The sequence below is a fragment of the Castor canadensis genome, chromosome 13, assembly GCF_047511655.1.
Source record: "Castor canadensis chromosome 13, mCasCan1.hap1v2, whole genome shotgun sequence".
Classification (NCBI taxonomy): Eukaryota; Metazoa; Chordata; class Mammalia; order Rodentia; family Castoridae; genus Castor; species Castor canadensis.
Window position 1 is genome coordinate 102,563,548 of NC_133398.1, and position 24,281 is coordinate 102,587,828.

The 24,281-nt window shown below is 39.1% G+C and overlaps 1 protein-coding gene across 6 annotated transcripts in view; it reads left to right on the forward strand.

Moving 5' to 3' along the window:
• The window catches only part of Auh (AU RNA binding methylglutaconyl-CoA hydratase), a 155,511-nt gene that overhangs the window by 122,496 nt on the left and 8,734 nt on the right, over window positions 1-24,281 (forward strand). The window lies entirely within an intron of this gene.

Genomic DNA, 24,281 nt, shown 5'->3' on the forward strand with positions numbered 1-24,281 from the left:
TTGCTTTGTAATATAGTTTGAAGTCAGGTATTGTGATACCTCCATCGTTGTTCTTTTGACTGAGTATTGCCTTGGCTATTCGTGGCTTCCTGTGTTTCCATATAAATTTCACAGTAGATTTTTTGATCTCTTTAATGAATGTCATTGGAATTTTGATGGGAATTGCATTAAACATGTAGATTACTTTTGGGAGTATCGACATTTTTAGTATGTTGATTCTACCAATCCATGAGCATGGGAGATCTCTCCACTTTCTATAGTCTTCCTCAATCTCTTTCTTCAGCAGTTTATAGTTTTCCCTGTTAGAGGTCTTTCACATCTTTTGTTAGGTTTACACATAGGTATTTGATTTTTTTTGAGGCTATTGTAAATGGAATTGTTTTCATATATTCTTTTTCAGTTTGCTCATTGTTAGTGTATAGAAATGCTAATGATTTTTCTGTGTTGATTTTATATCCTGCTACCTTGGTATAGAATAGCTGAATCTTTAAAGGATAGACATTCCAAGGTGTTGCCAAATCTTCCTCCACAGGATTTGTAATGTTTTTCCTTTCTATCAGTCTCTACCATCAAACGTTGGGATGTTTGCTAGTCTGACAGATGAATAAAGACATTCACAGCTGTGTATGATTTGCATTTCTCCTCATTAGCAAAGTTGGTAGATTCCATGTTCAAGAACCATTTGAATTTTTAGTTGTCTGTCCATAATATTTACCCTTCTTTCCTTTTCTTTGAGCTAGTCTCAATTCTTAGGAGTTTGTTACATACTAAGAATTAGTTCTTTATAATTTTTTTCCTCTTGGAGATATTTTTCTTCCTGTTTGCCTTTGTTTATTAACTTTGCTTAGGGTTTTGCGTCCTTTTTTTTTTTTTTACAAGAGCTTTTCTTTAATGCATAAAAATGTGTTTGTACTTGGATTACCTATGAGCAAGTGATTTTAGCTGGGCCCACTGGCATGTTTGGATATGCCTGGTGTTTGACCAACTTCGTTGGTGCAGGCTAGACCGTGGGACAACTAAGTGACTTAGTCTTGGTCCAAGTGCTCTCCATTCTCCTGCAAGCTGATTTAGGTTTGTGCACAGCAAAGGGGTAGAGACCACACACTGTAAGTAGAGACCTGTGTATGCTGGTAACATTCCTGCTATCTGCACCCTAAGTCTGACTGGTTTGGGTTAAGGCAGGAGCTGTTAGTGCTCATAACCGGCTCTGTTCTGATGGCACTTTGTTGTTGGTGGTATGTGGATTTGTTGTTTTAGATTTTGTTTTGCTTTTTTAAGACAGACTCTCACTGTGTAGCCCAGGCTGCCCTTGAACTTGCAATCGTCCTGCATTAGCCTCCTGAGTGCTGGGGTTACAGCCATATGCCATCATGACGGACCTCATTTTTTTTTTTTTTAAATAATAGCTTTCTCCTTATGTTTATATACTGGGGCTAGAGAGTTAGCTTTTTCTTCTTTATATCCTTTTCTTCTTTGTTCCCTCTTTCCATCCTTCCTTCTATGAACCTCAGGGACACAGAATGAAATGTTTCCAGTTTATTGTTTTTCTTCCTCCTCCTCATTCTTTCCTTCCTCCCCTTCCTTTTCCACCTCCTCCTCCCCTTCTTCCTGTTTTACTTTTCTTTCTTCTTCATTACAATTCAGTATTTCAGAGACCTAATCAAGGCATCTGCAGGTTCAAGCCCTAAAAGTGTAGTTTGCATCCATTACAGAACTCAAACAGAAGAAAATAGTAAGAGCAGCTCAAAGGTAGCACTGTTCTTTGAAGCTCTGTCATGTTTCTTGGCTAAAGTGATGAATAGTTGTCTTGGGAAGCCCTCCTTGTGACAGGTCAAGAGGCAGCATCCTAAAGGCCACTGGAACTCTTGTGGTGGAACCAGCACAAGGCTACCTGGACTCCAGGCGAGTCAAGGCACCAGCTGCCAGCTCTTGTTTTACAGAGATGTACCTTATCAAAATATTTCTTCTATACCATTTCTTTCTTCTGTTTTTATAGTTCTTTATTATGAGGGAATACTTACTTACTTGAGACATACAAATTGTCAAAAGCAGAGAAAAGTACCTATGTTTTATCCAGAATTTTTCTTTCCCTCAAACAGATGCTTTTTTCATTAGCAAGTTTCTCATGTGTCTTGTTACCATGACAGATTATTAGCTAAAGTCAAAGTAATAGGACAAATTTAGTTTTTATGAAATCAGCTCACTTGAACATGAGTGTGTGATAATGCTGTCAGGTAGATGAACAAATTATTCTTGAAAGGCTGATTTGTACCATTATAGTTTTGCTTGTTGATTTTCTGCAAAACACTGACAAATGGTGTTGTAGTGACTCTTAGCTGTGGAGAGGAGGGGGTAGTGATCAGAGTTAGCCAAAAAAGGAACCAGTTAACAGAAGGGGCCAATAATATTCAGCACAAAATACCAGTGTAGTGACCCAAGGACTTCAGTCCTGAGGACACAACTGGCATTCATTTTAACCTGGAGCAGAGATTCCTCTTCCGTTTGTGCCCAATTGTGTCAGAGATGGGAAAGGCCAAGATGAGGTATGACCCAAGGAGGTAGAAAAGCAGGTGCATTTGTGAGAGTGAGACTCACGGAAGGAGGAGGAGGAGATTACGCTGTGGAAGCATGAGACTGAGTTAGAAGAGCAAGGACTCATATACTGAGACCCTGGGTACCATATGCCTGTGTTGCTGCTCTAGGAACAGTGTTTGTGAGGGCTAGAGAGTTAGCCATCCACCAGCCTCCTCTTGAACTCAGGAGTATCTCCATTTGATGGAGATGCCGAGTGTAATGCTGCCCAAATGTAGAATTAGGGCAAAAGGGTGATGCAGTGCGTGCTAGGGAGTTGTGAGTTATGTGATGAATGGTGAAGGGAATGCGGATTCAGACTGAGGACCCTGGTGAGAATGTGTCTGCATCATGCTGCAGCAATGAGAAGAATAGGCTGGGTAGAAGGGAAGTGAAAGTGTGAGTAGGCTGAAGGGTGGCAGGAAGAAGGGAGGCAGCAGCTGAAAGTGGACAACTCAGCCCACTAGGGCTTCCATGAAAGGTGGGACATCTTTGTAGGTGAGAAGTCTAGGGAAGGCAGTGCAGGGGTGGCTTAGGCCCTAGCATGGCATTTAACCATCCTCATCAGGCTGCTTTTCCCCCCGTAGACTTCTTGTCTTGTGCTTCTAAGACTTGGAGTCTGTGCTTTAGGAACAGAGCAACAATCTTGCTAAGTGGTTGCTTATCTTTCATATCTGTTCTTTCATGTTTATTTGCTTAGCTGCTTCTGCCTTCCTGATGTGTATGCACTACTTTTTTTTTTACAAGTATTTTGCCATTAGCATGATTTCTGTCATTAGCATCATCTTAATTGATGCTGTTTCAAATTCATTTATTCATTCTGTAATAGTGTTATTTAGGTCTTCAATGTTATTTTTCATTTCAGTCTCTTGATTTGTCCTCTCTGTTGGTAGCATTGTTGGTTTCATGTCTTCTCTAAGTTGACTCACATCAAAAGAACTTACGGGAACTTCCCTTCAGTTATGGCATCAGACTTCCTTAAACGCAGGCTTCTGCCTTCAGCAGGCATGGGCCTCTCCTTTACTCAGCAGGTGGCTTGTTTGGTTTGCTTTGCTTAGTGGGGAAGCTGGCAGATTTTGCAGACTTGCCGTTCCATGGCTGCTTTGTCTCCTACAAGTTTTCTATCATAAGTCTCCATTAGGACAGTTGTTTTATCATATAGTCAGTGAGCTTTCAGACGCCCAGCCTTGCTTGTTTTTTTTGTTTGTTTGTTTCTTGTCATCTGAGAGTATGGGAGGAGAGGAGACAGAAAAGAATGAGAGGCTACAGGCAGCTTCATTAAAGAGCTTCCTAAGGCTCCCTCCACCTTCTCAGGGCATATCTGTTTTCATGAGACATAGGCCCTTTCCTGGATATGGTTCCCAACTTAGGACAGAGCCTGGAATCTTAGAACAGTTTGATGTTCATCAGCCTGTTTCTGTCACACCCTGGCTCCCCCTCCCAACCTACTCACATTTTGTTCCCACTGTAGATAGAAAGCATGGGGACAGTCAGTCAGTGTGTATATGTGTGTTTGGGAGTGGAATATGGTTAAGGGTGCACTCCCACCAGGCAGGAGAGCAGGAGCCAGAGCAGCCTGACCAGGCCCTGCGAGTCTGACTGCAGGCCTGTTATTTCCTGTCTGTATGGAGGATAATGACAGCCACTACAGCATGGGGTGGGTAGGAGGACTGAATGAGGTACTACCTGAAAGTTATGGTACCAAGGTTTGTTCCTGTTAGCACGTTTTCAGCTCCAGGAATTGGTCTTTGCTGACCTCTCACTTAGGTGCTTTTCTTATTCGCTTATCCTGGGCCTGTTGAATGTGCATTTGTCTTCCATTTTGCTAAACCTTTGCTTTGTCACTAGTGGTGACTAATGATTAATGATTAGGTGGTTGTGATATTTTTTGCCTTCTTTCAGCTTTCATTTTATCAGATAAAACCCAAAATGCTTGTCTCCCCTTTCTGAGGACTGCCTTATGAGAAGAGAGGCTTTTTCTCAAAAAGCGTTTTGATTTTTAATTTCTCATTGAGCTGCCCTCAATACCCCTTTTAGGTGGTGCATTGACATTTTTCAAGGTTTTGCCTGTAGACCATCTTTGCCCACAAGGTTCCTAGGGTAGAGTGTGGTGCTGAGACCCAGCATGCTGTGGTCGTGCTTAAGGTCATGTGCTGACACTTTCTGCAGCAGTTATGCTGTGAGATTGCATTTCTTCCTCTTGCTGGGCATTCTGTTCCCACCTCATTCACCTCCCCCACTAACTGGTTGATTCATGGCATTTAAAGAGAGTGTAGGAATAGGCTGTGAGCTAAGTGTCTACCCTAGAAAAGGCTACAGTATAACATCTTAAATTTGTAATCAATGCATATTGTGGATTCATTATTTAAAGAGTCTCTCATTTAAAATACTGACAGTATTGCTTAATTTTAATCTCTGTATCTCAAACAACTCTTGAAAGAAATGCTGTGGTAAATCCATTGTTGACCCAAACTGTGTTTGTAATAGTGGTGGTGATGGACTTTCTCACTCTTCTTCCTGTGAAACACTAATAATTCCCTTCAAATGTCTCCTATTAAAGGGGGAGGACAGGGTTTAGCCCAGCAGAGCCTTCCATTAGTGGATACACTGCTGGGTAAAGGAAATTGACTGGCCTCTCTTGACTGTTTGTTACCCACATACTCAAAAGTGTAGATAAGAAACTAATTGTCAGGAGTGGGAAGGAAAATGTGTCGATATTCAGACAGGTTAATTTCAAATAAACTTTACTTCAACTGTGCCTTAAGTATTTGAAATACCAAAGTGTAAAAACTACGTAAAACATGTCTAGAAGGAGGGTGAATATGGTCATGTACTTTACATACTTGTATGAAAATAGAATAATGAAACCTGTTGAAGTTGTTCTAAGAAGTGGGAAGGAAGGATGAGGGAGAATGATGGAGCAGGTAAATCTAATCAGGGTACATTCTCAGCATATATGGAAATGTCACAATGAACCCTCCCTTACAACTAATACATGCAAATAGAAATGTTTTTAAAGATATGTTTATTAAAGCTGCAGCTCAAGTTCTGTTTATTTATGAGCACCCTCAGTGACTGGGAAGTCTAGGTGGCTAGTGTGGCATTTCCCCCAACATTTTATTATGACAGCTTTGATGTTATTTCAGTTGATTTTTTGTTAAAATAGACAACCCCCTTTGTGAGGACGATATGTCCCAAGGCCACCAATGGATGTCTGAAACTGCAGATGGTACTAAACCCTATGTATACTGTGTTTTCCTGTACCTACACACCTATAATAAAGTTAAGTTTATAAACAGGGACAGCAAGATGTTAACAGATCATAAGTACTAATAAACTAGAACATTTATAACAGTGCACTGTAATAGAACTTATGTAGGTGAGTATGGTATATCTGCTTGTGTCTCTCTGCCCCCTGTCGTGGCACAGGTAGTGTGTATAGCCTGGATACTCTGCACAGACATGACTCACGTCCTGGGTGGGACAGAGCACACCGGCATAACATTTCATCAAGCTGCTCAGAGCAGCGATTTTAAATTCATGAAGTATTTATTTCTAGGTTTTCCCATCAATATTTTCAGGCTGCATTGAAATGTCAGAAAGTAAAACTAAGAATAAGGAAGACCACTGCCCTATATATAGTGAAAATTGTTCTGGTATGTATTAGGTGATTTCTACCTTAGATACCTGAAAAGGCAATAGGTGTGGGTGGATATGTTCATGTTGCAATGTGTTGTGAGTAGTTGGTCTTGCTGGTTTACATAAGAATTTTAGTTGTTTTATTGTATGTTTTGTTTTAATTTTTGATTGGACTGAGAGAGAAAGTTGTTTTGTTTTTGTGTTTTTCTTAGATATGGTTCAGAGTTTTGAAAAGCTGACTAGCTCTTGGATACATTTTACAAAAATAATTTGTTTCCAGTAAGTTAGAGTTGCTTCATCTTGCTTGGCTCTGAAGAATGGCTCACTTCATTTTCCTAATTTGAAACAGTTGTTGACTAGTGTCCTAAATAACAAATCTTTCTTGTTCTGGCATTTTACAAAATGCTTGGTGATTTTCCCAGCGAGGAGTAATTCTAACTAGTTCACCTTTATAGTTTTAGTCACTGTCAAATGTGGTTATTTTAATTTACTTGTTTTGCTGTCGGTTTTCTGTTTAAAGTTAAAAGAAAAAGAAAGGGCTACTCTACACAGGCTGGTTTTAAGCTGGTGACTGCAGAAAGTGTGTAGTAAGAGTGTCACACATGGCCTAGGTACCTCTACAGGTCTCCTGCCTTATGATCAGTTCTACATCTTTCATACCCTGGCCCTTTCCTGCAGGGCCATCCATTAAAAGCATAGGACAAGGTGGAAGTAGGCCTGTGGCAGAGTAAGGAGATATGCAGCCACACTGGAGGGAGGCACAGGTGTCTTCCATCTGGCTGGCCTCTTAGGGTCATTCATTTCTCTGCAGCAGAACTTGCCTACTGGGAGCTGACCACTGTGTAATTTCATTTTGAAGCTTTTTGCCATTGTCACTGCCTCTTAGTACATCTCATAGTACCATATGAGATGGGTAATGATTCATTTTTCCTTTTGTTCTTTTTCTCCGGTAGTATTCCTAGGCTCATTAACTTTCACCGAAGCTTTGCCCCATCAGAGGAGAACTGTGTAAGGAGCTCTGAGGCTCTGGTCACTGTAGTTTGCCATTAGGGAAGTAAGGTGGGCTGGTCCACCACCCATTGACTCGTGTACATGGGTGGGTTAGTCACTTTACCTCTCTGAGTCCCTGTTCTCTGATTTGTCATATGAGGATAATAAAATAGCAGTGGCCTCATAGAATTCTCCCAAACATTATAAGAAACAATGTGTTAAATTAAATAATGTATAATCAGTTTTAATAGAAGGTGATTATTTTTCTGTTCTTAATGATGATGCTATAGCAGAATCTTCAGATTTTTACTATATGGGCTACTTTTGAAATGGAAAATTTATAGTTTTTATGTCTTCGTTGCCATGTCATTGTTTGAGCACTCTCAGGTTGCAATTTTTTTCCTTGTTTTATCACTAGTACTTTACTTTCTGTGTGATGACATCTGATTAACTGTGAGAAGTACTTACATAGAAACTTTGGGTTTATAGCAGAGAAAAAAATCTTAGATCCTGAAAATTTTCAATTTGTATCTGAAGTAGTTTATTACAACTCTCATTCAGCTGAAAGGCCTCAAGGTGCAATCTTAGTGAAATACAGTGTCCACTCTTTTTATTGTTACAATTAAATTAATAGTCTTAGAAAGGCAAGATAAACTCTTGATGTGTATCACTTCCTTTACTTCTCATTGTAGATGACAAGAACTGTGTTTTCCATGTGAAGAGTTTTCCAAGGGAAATATCTTCCATAGTATTCTCTGCCCACTTTTCTTCCCTTTCTTATGTATGTATGTGTTGGTGGTACTGGAATTTGAACTCAAGACTAGGCAAGCACTTTACCACTTGAGCCATTCTTCCAGCCCTTTTTGCGTTTTTAGGTTATTTTTCAATTAGGGACTCATGTTTTTGCCCATACCAAACTTGGACCATGATCCTCCTACCTGTGCCTCACATTAATGTTGGATCACACAGGTATGTGCCATATGCCTGGGTTGTTTGTTGAAATGGGATCTTGAGACCTTTTTGCCCAGGCTGGCCTTGAACTGTGATCCTCCTGATTTATGCGTCCTGAATAGCTGGGATTATTGATATGAGCCACCATATTTAGCTTCTTTGATATTTTTAAAGATAAGTGGTTAACATATTCTGTTCACTTCTTCCTTGAATTTGAAAGAATGGAGATGATTTTGAACTTTGGAGAAATAGTCTCAGGAAAATGCCACATTTTTTAGTAAGAGATGATAGAAGAAGAGATGCCCCAATAGTATGTGTTGTTTCATCAGTCTTTGTCCTTGTAGAAGGCAGCCCCCACAGTAGCCACCAGGTGTTCACTGCCCTAGAGTAATCCACCCCTGTAGGTGGGGCTGGGCGTGCTGACTCAGAAGCAGTAGGTGCCACCTCACAAGTAGACTGCCGGAAGACTGTGGCCTCCTTTCCGGCGTCTTGCCTTTCTTAAATCACTTGAATTGCCCATGCCACATCAAAAGGAAGGCCAGTGGCGGAGAGGGACCTGACAGCAGAGGACTTTGGCTCCCAGAAGAGGAATTCTCCTGGATTCCCAACCTACAGAAACCATGTCCATAAATAATAAATACTCATTATTTTAAACCACAAGTTTGGAGAAATTTGCAATGCACAATAAATGACTAATATAGTCCCTATCATTTCATCATTAGAGATGATGAAACCATCTCTTGGTGAAGAACTTCTTAAAGTCTGCATGGTTTATGCTTTAGCGTCTTCACTGTTTAGTTGGGTTAGGAAATAGGATTGCATAATAATGCGGTGCTTTTTTTTTTTTTGCAGTACCATGCTACTTTTTTTTTTTTAATGTACAAGGTGATAAATAAAGCTCCCAAGAGTGACCTCTGTAGATATCAAAGTGTGTTAGGTTTGATCATTTATTTTGGTATGCAGATGATTTTTTTGGTGAGGTAGATACGAAATGCTGTATTTCTGGCAAAATCACTATCAAAATCTAACCAAGGGTTTTCTTTAAGAATGGCTTGTGTATTTATATCCATTTAACACTCCAATTATGTTCATATTATACATTCATAATATCTACTGTATACACACAAAATGTAGTAAATTGAAACAAGAAATATCCAATCTAGTCTTAATGTTTGTCATATACTTAAGATAGTGATATGGCTTTAAAAAATCATAAACTTATATGCAGAATATTGTCTATATAAATGAGTAGGAATTAAAATGAGGAAATTGTAGCACAGATAAGACACAGTCTCAGGGCACATGATGGTGCAACAGGTCTCTGTTTATGCAGAATAGTCTGAAGTGAGACTGCAGCAGAGTCCGTGGTTTACTTCTTTCTGTTAGCCATATTTCTCTGGACTACTGCCATGTGCAACTTCAAACCAACTTGGGAAGGGTTTATGTGGAAAGGTACATTGTGACATTTACAAAAGTGTTTGCAATAAGTTAAATTCACCCCCTCCATTATTCTGGCTCAGGCTTCCTGATTCCACCTTTCTTTGCGTAGGGAACTGCTTCATTGTAATATAATCATGTGGTCTCTGTACTCTCCCTTCTCCTCCAGGCATTTTTGTGTGACAAAGGTTGCCTGTCCCATAGAATGCCACTCTGTCACTAGGGATCTGCTGGCTCCTTTCCCCTTCTGGGCCAAGCGACATCCTCCTACCCAGTCAGGAGTGCTGTGCGGTTGTCATGTAAACCTTTCACTTGAGTCACAGTGCTACCTGCAACACTCGACATGTTGAAATGAAATGTAGCATATGTCATACTTCTTTGGTTTTGCAGGAAAAACTAGTGTTGAAAGTAAAGGAAGATCATGGGAGCCAGGAGCCTGAAGAGGCCACCAGAGGCTCTCTCAGTGACAAGAGACTCTTCAGTAGCCACTAGCCACAGGGCCATTTAAAACTTAAATTGATAGAAATGAACTAAAAATCGAGTTAAGCTGTGTAGATACAGACCATTTTCATCATCACAGAAAGTTGTCACTCTTAACATCCTTAATTTGTTTAATGGCTAGCAATAGTAGCCATTCCTTGTATTGCTCCATTCAAGGTCCAAGTTAGAAGAGAATGCTGATTGTGTGGATTAAGTTATTTGTCTTTCCCTTGGCTACACTGGAGTGGCAGAGAGAGCTGGACAGAAGGCTCCAGAAACCCCGTGGAGCTCCCAGGGCAAGAACTGGAGTTCTCAGCCTCCAGACCGCACACAGTGGCAGAGAGCAGGACTTTGGTGGATTTTGGGGTGGGGGGCAAAAATGACCAGGTGCACAACATAAGAGTCTTTAAAATAGCTCTTAACATTAAGGTCTTATAGTCATCTGGTATATAATACGTGTTTTTCAGAAGTTAAGGAAAGATAGGGCTGAGGGCTGGGGATGTATAGCTCAGTGGTACTTTCCTGACATACATCAGACCCTAGGTTTGATCCCCCAAGCACCACAAAAAAAAAAAAAAGAAGAAGAAGAAGAAGAAGAATATAGCTAAAAAAGATGAAATAATGTTTTAGTAAACATTTCTTGTAAACAGGTACATGATGAAAAACATTTAAAAAGTAAGTAATTTTTCTTGATGAATAAAATTCGTATTCTTTCTCTAATAATGTAAAAGGTAATAGTTGAAAGATTTTCAGTAATAAATATTAAAACTAAAAAGCTTTATTGCAAAGGTTTTCATTTGCTGTCAGGCTACTTAGTTTGCTGTGTAAAAATAATTTTAATATCCAACCTGCCTTTTCCTGCCTCAGTCCTTAAAAGTTTTAATGTTTTTGCTAAATACTGCTTCAGCATAAGCCAGGTAAGGCTCAGAATGGTTCTAGTCTGGGTGGGTTCTGCAGGGGATTTTGGCCTCACACATTCCTCTCTGGATATTCATTCATTCATTTTTCTCTTTCTCTCTCCCTCTCCCTCCCTCTCTCTTTCCCTCCCCCTCCCCCCTCCCTCTCTCTCTCCCTCCCCTTCTCCGTGTGTGTGTGTGTGTGTGTGTGTGTGTGTGTGTGAGAGAACACGTGTGTGTGAGTGATTGCTTTACAACATGGCTCACTACTCTTTGGCCTCAAGTCTTTCATTATACTAGTGAGAGGAAGTTAGTTTTGTAAGCACTGAGTCCTGATCTCCCAGAAGGCTTTGCCTGAAGTCCTCTGGAAAAGTTCCACAAGAAGTCAGTTGCAAAGGGCATTGTACCACAAAGCTGGCATTTTACTGTAGTGTTTCCTCCCATAGTTCAAGGGGAAATGACCTCAAGTGGGGCTTTCTGTTAGAGAGAGAGGGTTTATAAGTAATTCAAAAGTAATATTTGTTTCTAGAAGTCAAAGGTCCCGTTGTGAGTTCTATCAATAAATGCTCTCAATGCAGTGTTTGTGTTAACTTTCAACTTGAAGTAGTTGTATAAATTCCCCTTTGCAACATGCTGCTTTTATCATGAGTCATTAAAGAAGGGAAAAAATGATGGCTAAGCAAACAAAACAAAATTTGGCATTTCTCACATTTATATCTACTAAAACCTACCTTATCACCCTGAATCATAAGTTCAGTTATTTATATATTATGTTATAATTGACTGTGAAACGGCAAAACTTACTTAAATTATTTTAATATGTGTAAGTATAACAAAGGGAAGTAGCATTTGTAGTTGGTGCTTTTTACACTTTGGTCTGAAAGAAGAGCGGTAGGTCTCAGATTCCTGCCAGCACCTTCATAGCACACTGGTCTGGGTGTCCAAAAGGAGAAGGGCATTTGGAGGGTGGGGACAGCACTTGAGGTTCTAAAAGTTCTGTTTCTTGCCTTCTCTGTCAAAAGCTTGCTGTGCTGCAGCCTATGCTGATAGAGGTTGCTTCTTAAAAGTAAGTTTGTTATATATGTATAATGTAGGGAGGTTAACTAGGGAAAAATTTTCAGTACCTTCCCAAAATAATAGATTATATGATGAAAGCCTATGGCCAGGTACATGCCATTTCATTTATATTTTAATTCTATCCAACTAATATGTAAAAGTGAAAACATTACCTGATTAAATCATTTTACCACTTGTGATAGTGGCAGCTAATTGCCTGCCCATTTTGATTTTATTTCCTGTGCTATGACAGACACTTAGCAAGGAGACTACATTGCCTGGCTTCCTGCAGCTGCATGTGACCAGATTCTAGCCAGTGGGGTGGAATCAGAAGTTGTTGGCCAGTACTTAATGTCTCCAAAATTGGAGCATTTATTGCCCTTCCCCTTTCTTCTCTCCTGCTGTTTGGTCTACAGACATGATGGCAAGGTTTCAGCAGCCTTTTTGGACTATGAACTAACCTGAAGGATAGAAGATGAAAAATGAGAGGTTACCTAAGGAGAAACATCGAGGGAATCTAGTTTCTGACTTCATGTAGTGGCCATTTGTGAACTTTATTTAGCCTTGAGAAAACTGCCCCCCCCCCCCAATTTTATTTTTTTGGCAGGTTTCAAGCAAGTGGTTGAATTGAGGCAGTAAAATTGTAGACCTTGTTAAAGAGGCTGGATTTAATAAAGGGGCAGTGAAAAGTTTGGGGGTCTGGTAAGATCACATGGTGAAGTAGTGACATGGAGAAACTTACTCCATGCTTATTTGTTAATCCTTATCCTCAGTTCTTTTTTTGTTGGAAAAGAGAAACATCAGAATTTAAGGCAAAATCTTTAAAAGAATCTTGAAAACATGCGTATGAAATTGTGACTGCTGTAAGTAAACTTGATTGCCATATGAGCAAGAGTACTGCATTTTAAAATGCAGAAACACTAAAAGGAGCAAGGATCTGGGGAGAAAATGAGATGAGCTTGGAGCATTTTGTGATGCCTGATAACATGAAATGATCACACTATTAGAGTCTTATTAAAAGGACTTCAGAGCCAATCTATTTAAGTGCCCACTGGCCAAAGATGGGGTAGTTTGAGCTTCAGGAAAGATAACTGCTTGGGATTTTCATGCATCAGATAGATTAAAATCTGTAAGTTAAGGATGATTCCCAGGGACTAAAAAGTTATTGGTCACCTCTGGAGGGTGTTAGGAAACCAGTCTGTAGTTTGAAAAACTAGACAGGAGAGGAAAACAACCACAACTGCTTATAATTGCAAACTCCTTTTTGTATTACTGGCAGAGCACAAGCAAAAGAAGCAGGCAGATACCAGTTTAGAATGTTCTCATGCCCCTGTTTTGACTGTGGCTTCAGACTGTGGCTCAGAGCTTTCTGCACTGAGAACATGAGTGTCAAAGAGAACTTGGTTTGAGTAGGAACAGTTTTTGGATAATGCAGTTCTGTTCACCCCATTCCAGCACCCACCACTTACCACAACCCAGTTGCCAGGGAACAACAGTGGCGAGTACCTCCGTCTCTCCTCATACCACCAGATACTCTGATTTGATAAGTAAACAGTTTTCAAATTCCTCATTTTGCTAAGCATTGTTGGTATTTATCTGCAATGTAGCTTCTTGTTTACTTTCGTGACATTATTTAGTGCCGCATAGAAGGATATAGTTCCTACCCAGCAGATGTGTTTTTTCTGCGCAAACCCATACCCCTTATGAGTTCTTCAAGTGTTGCATGGATAGGTGATTGGAATTTAATGGCTAGGTGCTATCCAGGAGTAATGGTAGACTGTTAGGTAGCAGTGTAATGATGTTGCCTAACAGTTTATTGATGTTTGGTTAAATCAGTTGGAGCTTTTGGATACACTAAGAATACATAGTTATTTTTCCCATTGAGAATGACAGGTTTCAAATATATAAATATTTGCTAATTGATGGGTTTTAAAACACAGAAAATGTACTGTAGAAACTGTGATAAGCACTGCATGTGCATTATTTTATGCTGTCTACCAAACTAAATTTCAGAAATCTATAATTGTACTCACAAGGGTCTCTTCCTCCTTCCCATTTTCACCCAGTACTCCCATGACCTCAATGTCATCTGCAGCTGCTCCATTCTGAATCTGAATTCGCTGTGCCTCACACAGTAGGACCCTAGCCTTCTAGTTCTCCCCAGGCCTCACTCGGTTGTCAAAGGGCCATGGACTCCATACTCTGACATCTCCTTTCTCTGAACCCTAGATATCATGGGTTTTTTTGTGATAATCACTTTTTTACAAAGGACCTTCCCACCAACCTCATAGGGTAACTGTTAGGACTAAAAAATGAGTAGTTGTGCTGGGTGCCGGTGGCTCACACCTGTAATCCTAGCTACTCAGGAGGCAGAGATCAGGAGGATCATGGTTTGAAGCCAGCCTGGGCAAATAGTTCACCAGACCTTATCTTGAAAAAACCCATCACATAAAAGGGCTTGTGGAATGGCTCAAGGTATATGTCCTGTGTTCAAAACCCAGTACCACCAAAAAAAATAAAAAAGGTATTTGTAAAATACTTAGGTCCATTTACACATAATCATTATGCAGTATCTGCTCAATAAATGTCAACTTTTGTTTGTTCTTGTCACTTGGAAATAGGTGACAAGCATACCTATTCTGCTTACTCTGTGCCTGCCCCCAAATGACTAGAAATTGCCAGGTAGGGGGAGATAACCCATACTAACTCATCTCCTGGTAACATAGCTCAAATACATGTTTTTGCCAGCAGTCCTACCATACTTCCCTAGTGTATTTATTTTCCCACTTTCCTAAAGGGTTGTGTTCAGATCTCTTTCTTCAACCTATCTATACTTCAAGATGTTCTTGGTTACAAATAACAAGAAACTCTGTTTTAGCTGGCTTAAAACATTAAGAAAATGCCCTGTCCTATCACAAAATAGGGCCTCTTTAGGGTTGGTGATTTTAGCAGCAGAGTGGCTTCTTTTGCTGAGTCTTCTTCAGTTTTGACATTCAGACTGCCATTATGGTCACAAGCTCCAGTTGTCATAAGCATCCTGGAAGACCTGTTTATTCTTGTGGTCTTTGTTTCAGTGGTGAAATTTTTTCCTAGAAGACCCCTGTGGACTTAACTTCATGGAGGAAGGGTTTATCTAGGCAATAAATTGATTTTCCTTTCTTCCTACATACATTTCATTAGCAATTTCAGAAAGCACTTAATCCTCCACATCTCCTTCTGTATACTGCCCCATCTCAACCATAGTTACCATATGTACCTGGGTAACCTGCTGAACACTTGGCTTTGATCTGTCCCTAAAATGTGGACTCTGTCAAGCTTACAAAAGATCTTTTAAAAATGCAAATCCAATTATGTCACAGCTCAAAAATTCTCCCTGCCAATCCAAACCCATTTCCTACCATTCCCTCATCTTTTCCTGTGAGTCACAGTGGTCTTCAGATCTGAACCCGTGGACTGGCCCACTGGTTCTTCCACCAACCCTCTCCTGATTTTGTGGAGCAGAGGTGAGGGAATAAGGTTTTGCTTGGGATCTTGGTACCCACTATAGTGAGATTAGCACTGGGTAGGTTTCCCTACCCAGACCAGAGTTTGGAGACTGAGCTTCTAGACCTGTCCCGGCATCATGCAGAACCTCATGCACTGGTGGAACAGACTTAAGTTTTGTCCTACATCATTGCCAGCCTTGGAATGGGCTTGGAGCTCCCTCCCTCCTCCACCCCCCTTTCCATATAACTACACATATCCCTGAAGCTGCTGATTCAGGTGAACCCAGTTTAGTATCAGCCTTCATGACTGCAGGAATGTCTCTACCACTGTCCCCAACCTTGGGCAACATATTATCCCTAGACCAATGCTTGCAGATATAGCTGTAGACCTGCCTGGACAGAGATGAGTTCCCTCATGGGATGAATTCATTTCTGCCTGTGTCATGGACAACTGTGTTGTAGAAATGGCCACCCATCCACCCTGAGACTGTAAGTTCTTGCAACTGTGAGATTCAGGTGCAGCCCAGCTTAGTATCAACTTTGATGGCCAAGGGACTGCTTTTATCCACACTATCCCAGCCTTGGGTAAGCATAGATAGAGTGGGGGAAGACTATTCAGTGGTGGTAGTAGTAGCGCAGGATAGTATGCAATAGGATTTTGCCTTGGAACTCAGTGCTAGGATGGTCAAACCTCATACTGGGAAGATCCTGATGGACCGCACCTCCAGACTTGGGCTCTTGAACAGAGCCTCTGGAACAGCCTTGGTTTTGGGTAGAGACACCTCCAGCCAGCATAACCTGTAACTAATTTCAGCAGTATTGGTCCATGAGTCTACCTCAGCAGTGTGCAGCCCATAGCAGTGTGGGCCTTGGTTCTACCTTTTGGGTGGAGTATGGGCTCACATTGTGACACAGTGTTGGGACATTGATAGCCACAGGTGTAGAATGGGAGCCTGGCCTGGGTACTTCACAGTGATTCTTTCCAGAGCCAGGTGAGATTCAACAGTTCCTGATCACAGTCCAGTGACTATAGATGACACATTTGGGACTACAGTACCCCAAGGGAAAGATTTGTAGGGACAAACATCCCTTATTAGGTACTCCCTCAATTTGTGCTGAACAACATACCATCTGCAGATTTGGGATGAACCTGGGCTTGGAATTCCCTCTAAGTCTGAAACAGTGATAGCACACCATCTGTGGACTCACAGTGAAGCTGGACTTTGAATGCTATCTAGTGCCAAAATAACAGGAGTGACTACCAGAAATAAGGAAATAAGCAGTCTGCTTAAATTTCTGGAAAGGTGGGTGTGGACAAAGACTGGGATGAATACTCAATCCTTCAATGCCCAGATGATGCTACATACCAACAAGCATCAAGAACTTTCAGGGAACATAGTTTCACATAACAGTCAAAATAAGGTGCCAGAAATCAACCAGATAGTAACCAGTATGGCCAAACTCCGATGGAGAATTTAAAACATCTGTTTAAGGAAACTCAGTGAGCTTCAAGAAAGTAAAGAGAAGTGATTCAACACTTTTGACAGAGAAACTTAATAGAGCTGGCAGCAATTTTAAAAATCAAACAATTTCTTGAGCTGAAAAATATACTAACCAAAATTTAAAAACTCAGTAAAAGGCATCAGTAGCAGAATGGATTCAATAGAAGAGAGAATTAGTGACTCAAGATAGACTGTTTGAAAATACACAGAAGGGGAAAAAAATGATGGGGAATGAAGAAAGCTTACAGACACTTTGAGTCAGCATTGAAAGAGCAAATATTTGGGTTGTTGGGTTCAAGAGGAATTTGAGAATGCCTAAGTGTTAGAAAGCCTATGTCAAAGCAATGATAACAGGAAATTTCCCAAACCTATAGAAGGGTACAAATACATAAATACAGAAAGGTTAAAGGTCACTAATCATATTTAACTCAACCAAGCTTACCCCAAGATATATTATAATCAAGTTGTTAAAGATTAAAGAGAAGATTCAAGGCAGCATGAGGAAAGAAACATAATATATAAGGATGTCCCAGTTTGCCTGACAGCAGACTTCTTGGCAGAAACCTACAAGAAAGGAGAGTAACAGGAGATTTTCACAGTTTTGAAGGACAAACGCTGCCAGCCAAGAATACTGCACCCAGCAAAGGTCCCCTTTAGAAATAAAGTAGGAATAAAGACTTACCAAGACAAAAGCTGAGAGAATATGTGTCTACCCAGACCTGTTTTATAAGGAATGATAAAGGGAGTTCTTCAAAATAAAAGAAAGAGATGTTAATGAGTAAGAAGAAAATATGGGAAGGTATAAAACTGACTGAGAAGAATAACTGTAAAGACAAATTCAGAATGCTCTAATATCATTAACATGGTGAGTAAACCATATTTTTAGAATGAAAACTAAAAAAACAAAATACTTTAAAAATATAACTACATTAATATGTTAAGAGATGGGTAATATAGAAAGATGTACTCAAACTGTAGGGAGGAATGAAATGCAAGTGTTATAGGGGGGGCTTTTAATTCGTGTATATGCTCTCTATTGTTTATTAGCTTTATGATTATGTTGTCACTATTTCAGGATAGCTTGTTATAATCAAAAGATATTTTTTAAAGCCTCATGTTAACCAGCAAACAAAACAAAACAATAGCTTATATTAGACAAGTCAAAACTATTAACAAGGAATCAAAATACACTACTAAGGTAAATCACTGTCCACAAAAGAAGACTGCAAGGGAGGGATAAGATCAGAAAACAGCTTTAATAAACCAGCAAGTAAATAGCAAAGTGGCTGTAGCAAGACCTTTAATTACCTAAATGTAGATGGATTAAATTATCCAATTAAAAGACAGTGACAGAATGGATAAAATGACAAGACACAACTATATGCTGCTTATAAGAAATTCACTTAATTTCTAAGGACATACATAGACTGAAAGTAAAGGGATGGGGGAAAAAATGCTCCTTGCAAAGAAAATGTAAAAGAAAGCAGAATTAGCCATACTTACATAAGATGAAATAGACTTTAAATTAAAAGCTCGTGGAGAAGGTCATTATGGAATTCAACAGGAAATAACTATTTCATATGTATATGTACATACACATATATATGTATATATCCACACACACTAAATACTGGAGTACTTCAATCTGTACAGCAAATATTAACAGACTTAAGAGGAGAAATAGACTCTAATACAGTAATAGGAGGAGACTTTAACATCCCACACTCAGCAATGCACAGATTGTTCAGACAGCAAAATCAACAATGAAACAACAGATTAGACTGATTGGACCTAACAGACATCTACATAACATTCCATCCAGCTATTGCAGAGTTCACATTCTTCTTAGCAAGAAATATACTCCAAGATAGATCATAGATAGGCCACAAAACAAGTCTAAACAAATTTTTTAAAAATTGAAATCATATTGGCTATGTTTTTTGATCACAAGGCAATAACACTAGAAATCAGCTTCTACCAAATATTTATAAGAAGAACTAGACTAGACATGGTGGTTCTTCCCCCATAAATCCAAGCACTTGAAATGATGGCACAGGAGGGTCATGAGTTCAAGGCCAGTCTGGGCTACATAATGAGATCTTGTCTCAAAAAAAAAAAAAAGTAGGAAAGAAAAGAACTAATAGTGATTCTTAAATTACACCTGAAAGTTTGAGGAGGAAGGAATTCTTCCAAAATCATTCTATGAGGTCAGCATTACCCTGACACCAAAACCAGATAAGTACACAGGAAATAAAGCTACAGACCAATGTCCTTGATAAACATAGATGCAGAATCATCAGCAAAATAAATATTAAACCTAATTCAACAGCACATTGGAAAGATTATTTACCATGATCAAATGAGATTCATCCCAGGTATGCAAGGATGGTTCAACCTACATGAATTAATGAATTAATAAACATGATACAACACACCGACAGAATGAAGGACAAAAAGTCATATGATTATCCCAATAGATGCAGAAAAGGCATTTGATGAAATCTGACATCCCTTCATCCTAAAACCTTTGAACAAATTAGGTATAGAAGGAACGTACCTCAAAATAATACAAGCCATCTATAATATGCCAAAAGCTAACATAATATCAAATGAGAAGAAGCTGAAAATTTTTTCTAAGATTGAGAACAACACAAGGATACCTACCTTCACTGCTTTTATTTAAAGTAGTACTGGAAGTCCTAACCAGAGCAGTCAAGCAAGTTAAAGAAATGAAGGCATCCAAGTTATAAAAGATTAAGTCAGCTTGTTACTGTGCAGATGACATAATCTTATATATAGAAAACTCCAAAGAATACACTACACCACTATTAGTACTAATAAATTCAGTCTTTCAGGATAAGAAGTTGATGTACAAAACCTTTTTAATATACCAGTAACAAATATCTGAAGTGGAAATCAGGAAAGCAATTTCATTTATAATAAATACATAGGAATAAGTCTCTAGAAACATTGATGAGAAAGACATTGAAGGGGACACAGAAAATGAAAAGGCATGCTGTGTTCATGGATTGGAACAATCAGCACTGTCTATATTACCTGAAGCAGTCTACAGAGTCAGTATAATCCCTATCAAAATACCAATGACATTCTTCACAGAACTAGAAAAAAAATTCTAAAATTTGTACAGAACAAAAAACCCCAAAATAGACATCATGAGCAAAAAAGAAAAAAGCAGGAGGCATTACACTACCTGGTGACTTCAAAATATACTTCAGAGCTGTAATAAGCAAAACAGGATGGTATTGGCATTAAAACAGCCACATAGACCAATGGAGCAGAATAGAATAAGCCTGAAAGTAAATGGACATGTCTGCAGCCAACTGATTTTCAACAAAGATACTGAGAACATGCCCTGAAGAAAGAACAATCTTTTTAATAAATGGTGCTAGGAAAATTGTATATCCACATGCGGAAGAATGAAATTATAACCAGTTATAAAAATCAACTCAAATAGATTAAAGATGTAAATGTGAGACCTCAAACTGCAAATAGTAGGAGAAAAAATAGGGGAAGGCACTAACACCAAAGATACTTTGGACAAGACCACAAAAGCAAAAAAGATGGGATTACATCAAACTAAAAAGCTGCTGCTACCTGCCTTCACTTAGCATAGTAGACAGGCAGCCTAGAGAATGGGAGAATATATCTGCATACTTCTCACAAGGGACTGATATTCAGAGTATATGAGGGACTCAATAAAATCAACAAAGAAAACAACCCAATTTAAAAATGGCCATTATACCCTTTGAGTAGACATTCTCGAGAGAAGACTTGCAGACATGTGAGAACAACAGATGTGAGAAGATTCTCAGCATCACTAATCAGGAACATGTAACCCAAAACCACAAGGAGATGTCACACCTCACTCCAGAAAGAATGGCTGTTCTCAAAAAGACTAAGAGGTAAGTGCTGGCGGACGGCACAGAGAATAGGCAACCCTTATAGACTATTAGAATATAAACTAATGCAGCCATTATGGAGCACCATATGGGGGTTCCTCAACGAAATTAAAAATAAGAACTATCATATGATCCAGCAAACTACTACTGGGTATGTATCTAAAGTAAATGAAATCAGTATGTTGAAGAAATGTCTGCACTCCCATGTTGATTTCAGTATTGTCCACAATAACCACAAAATAGAAACAACCTAGGTGTCCCTCAACTGATGAATGGATAAATAAAAAGTAGTATGTGTATAAACACATGCATACACCATGGAGTACTGTTCAGCCCCCAAAAGAAATGAAATACTGTCATTTGTGGCAGCATCTATGGAACTGTAGCTCATTGTATTAAATGAAGTAAGCCAGAAAGACAAGTACCACATGATCTCACTTTTCTGTGAAATATAAAAAAGTGAATCTCACAGAAGTTGGGAGTTGTGTGGTGGTTACTAGAGGTTGGAGAGAGTAGGGGAGAGTGAGTCATGAGTGACAGAGGGAGAGAGAGATCGAAGGGTATGAAGTTATAGTTAGGAACAAGAAGTTCTGGTGGGATGGCTATGCGTAATGTACTGAATATTTAAAAAATACATAAGCTACATAGAAGAAAGGAATTTGAATGTTTTCACTATAAATAAATGTTTGAGGAGATAGCTACCATTTAACATGGAAAAATGTATACATGTATAGAAATAGCACATGGTACCCAATAATTATGTACAATTTAAATATTTTTATGTATAAGTTAAAAGTAAATTTAAATTGTAAACTGAAAACACAACAAGTGTTGGTGAGGATGTGAAGAAATTGAAACCCTTGCTCTAGGATGAAATGTAAAATGGTTCAGTCACTATGAAAAACAGTGTAGTGATTTCTTGAAAAACTCTGGTTATGTGTCCAAAGGAATACAGAGTAGCATCTTCAAAAGATATTTGTACACTCATGTTCATAGCAGCATTATTCATGATAGCCAAAAGATGGGAGCAACCCAGATGTCCATCCAAGGGTAAGCAAAGTGTGGTGTATATTAATACATATGACAGAATGCTATTCAGCCTTAAAAAGGAATGAAATCTTAACGTATGCCACAACACGGATAAACTTTGAGGACATTGTAAGTGAAGTTATCCAGTCATAAAAGACAGATGCTGTGCATTTCCTTTTTACATGAAGTACTTAGAGTTGATGGTCTGTGATGTCACCCTAAAGGGCCATCTGTGACATTGTGTTCATTGGTGAGCCCAGTTGAGGAGGTTCCCTTGGCTCCTATAATGTGTGGCTTTCGTAGATCAGAAAGCTGTCTGAGTACCAAGCCTCTCACCTCTACATCATCCCTCTGGCAACTGATGGGCTTGCTGTGCAACCACCTCATGGAGCAAGGCAATGAGACGTGTCATTTTCCTCCAGAGAATGGCATTTCCACCTCTGTGACTGTCACTTCAGGTTTTTGCAAGAATTTTCATTCCTGCAGAATGATTCTATATAAACAGAATGATGTGATGAGTGAATGTAAGCTTCATGGACTTGCCACATGTTGAGTTTCAGTTGAATAAAAACTATGACATAGACAAGAAGGGTCACATTTATTAATTTTGCCCAGTCTCCATTGAACTTTCCACGTGAACACAAAAAAGAATTCTTTTTAATGTTTCTTTAATGCTTATAGGGAATACTATATCCATTAAGTTCTTCAGTATAATTAAAATTTTCATCAGTTCCATGAGTAAATATACTTACCTGGTTACATTGTTTTTATGTATCTCTAATCAGCTGCTATTGGAAACACCATTAAAAAAAACTTGTCTTTTCCATGTAGCTTGTCCCATAAGTTCTCAGACCTGTCTTTACTCACTGAGCAGCATCATTGTTTACAGTTTAATGTAAACTGGCAAGGCTTCATTCTTTTCAGTCACACGTTTTTCTGTAGTATTTGTTAAGTACTTATAAACTCACTATTTCTTACCCATTTGGACACCAAAGAATATAATTGCACTTTACAGAAGCATCACTCATTTATGTTTGAAAAATCTCTATGGAAAGTATTAGTCTTTTTCCATGTTTGTGGCATATATGGCTCAATGTCCTAGCAAATTGTTTTACTTTGTTTACCAACTGAGCCTCCAACATAAGTCATCCCTGAAGGAGGGACAGAGCAGTGGGTGGGTTGATATACTGTACCAAATCCCCCGTCAGAGCACATTGAAAATGCACTGTTTCCTAATAAATAAGAAAAGTGTGATCTGTTAATACCCAAGCAGGCTCTTGTTGTGGTAGCTTCATTTTAGATGACCTGATGAAGAAGCTGCATGCAGTTCATTGAGGTTTTTTTTTAATTACTCATATTTTCTAGATGGTTTTAAACGTGGCTAGTTTATGAATAGCATCTTAAACTCTGTTTTTCCAATTCAGGCATACTTTGTTGAACATGTAAGAATATACTTCATTTGCGAAAAGAAAATATGCCTTCTTAAAACTTGTAGTCTTTATTTTTTCCTCCAACTTTTTATAGAGATGTAAATAAAAAATTCTCCTTTCAAAGGCAAGCAAAAGTTCTTCTGAAGTGTGGGGTGATAGAGTGGCAGAGACTGTAGCAAACTGGAAAACATTACATTTAAAAGATGCAGTTGCAGTTGCCTTTCAAGTGGAAAATGTTTTTCAGTTAAGACATTGTTTTAGTTAAAATCACCCATCCAGTTTTTAAATGTTGGTAACTAATGTGGGGGTGAAGGGAGAGGAGTTGAAACTTTTGTAGGTCACATGAAATCCAGTGAGCTTGTGTAGACAGTGATGCATCCATTTTCTTCTACTCTAAAATGTGGTAGTCATTTTTTCCTCTGCATCTTGGTCACATGTGTCCAGCAGACACCTAAAGGGTAAGATGTAGAAGAATCCTAGTGTTGTACTTGTTCTGTATTATTGGTAGAAGTGTAGGCTAGATTTATATTACCTGCTTTTGTCCAGCTTCTGTTATTGAGGTCCTGGCCTCTTCACTAAAAGATACTGTAGTGAATAGACTGATGGATTGAATGAGTTAGCCAGTCTTTGACAAATCAGACCTCTTTTGCTGTAGAACTGTTCTGACCTGAGATTAGCCTAAATTGTGCTGCTGTGCTCCTGAATTCCCTTGGAGTTTAAGAGTTAATCAACTCTCCAAATCCCTAAGATGGTAAACAGCAAAGTCAAAACCAAATGCATGGTTCTGCTCTACTGAGTGGATTTTCACAGCGACTGGGAGGAGGGTTTGTTATGTGACAGCATTTTCAAAACAGGAGACACCAGCAGGGATGATGGGACTTGCACTGAGAAAATG